Source organism: Condylura cristata, unplaced genomic scaffold (genome assembly GCF_000260355.1).
Source record: "Condylura cristata isolate star-nosed mole 26May11 unplaced genomic scaffold, ConCri1.0 scaffold00021, whole genome shotgun sequence".
NCBI classification, from domain to species: domain Eukaryota; kingdom Metazoa; phylum Chordata; class Mammalia; order Eulipotyphla; family Talpidae; genus Condylura; species Condylura cristata.
This window is the reverse complement of record NW_004567122.1, coordinates 8,041,522-8,042,696: the sequence shown is the minus strand read 5'-3', so window position 1 is coordinate 8,042,696 and position 1,175 is coordinate 8,041,522.

Genomic DNA, 1,175 nt, shown 5'->3' with positions numbered 1-1,175 from the left:
TTCTTATTTATAAGAAGTTAGACTTTTGAAAATGATAAATGTTTATGTAAATTATATTGACATATGTCTGATATGCTTTTGTGCCATATGATTAAGGGGAAACATTAATTCTTTTTGTTGTCACCTAGAGTAAAAATTGTGTGTTCTTACAACTGCAATTCAAAACTGACACTGGGAAATGCAGACTATTTTATTTAACATATGTCAAATGACTGTGAAAGAACTAGCTGATCAAATAAATAGGTCATAACAACACATTGTTTAAATAAACAAGAAAGTCAAAAGTGAGGATAGGAGCAAAGCTTTGCACTTAAAATTCTGACATCACAGATTAATTCTGAAAATTTCATACAGCTAGTATCATACTTTATTCAAATTTTGTGATTTTCAGTAAACTCTGGGGAAGAATACTTTCAAACTTTGTGCTTCTTAGATTTGGTTCCATTTTCTATATCTAAACATGTCATTGCTAGAAACTGACATTGTCATGTTTCTATGGCTTCAATCTAGAAAGCAAAAACTGTTTTAAATTCTAACAATATAATGAAATGCAGTACTGGGAATGATACCTACAATGGCACTTGAAATAGTTCTTTAATTGTAGGATAAAAGCACATAAAATACAGAAAACACGTTCAAATAGTAATGCAAGCATTGATGAAATATAAATTTTATCTCAACAATAAAATACTTAAGATGATGAATTCACTCTTTAAACAATTTGAGGCATTCTAAATCCCCTCTCTGCATGGAAACCAATATTTTTAAGAACATTTCTAGATAATTTTCATCAATTTATTTGCCTGCAGACAATTTCCTAAGAGACAGAAACATTCTAAAACTGACATCAAAAGTCGACATATTATTCACTGAATATTAAATAGAATCATCCAGAAAAAGAGGAGGAAGGCCTAACCATTGCAAAACCACCTGCAGTTGAATGTAATTACTAATGTGGGGGACTTGTTTTTCATTTTTAAAAGATCTGTGATTTTAAGCAAGATGCTTTTACTCCATATGGATTGGATCACAAGAAACATAAATATATTTGCTAAATATCTGTAGAATAAAGGGGATACATTTAAGTGTCCATAACATTAAGATTACTTGCCAACTTTTGATATACAAGTATACTGCAAAAACACCTTGCATTTATGAGTCCTTTTTTTTTTTTT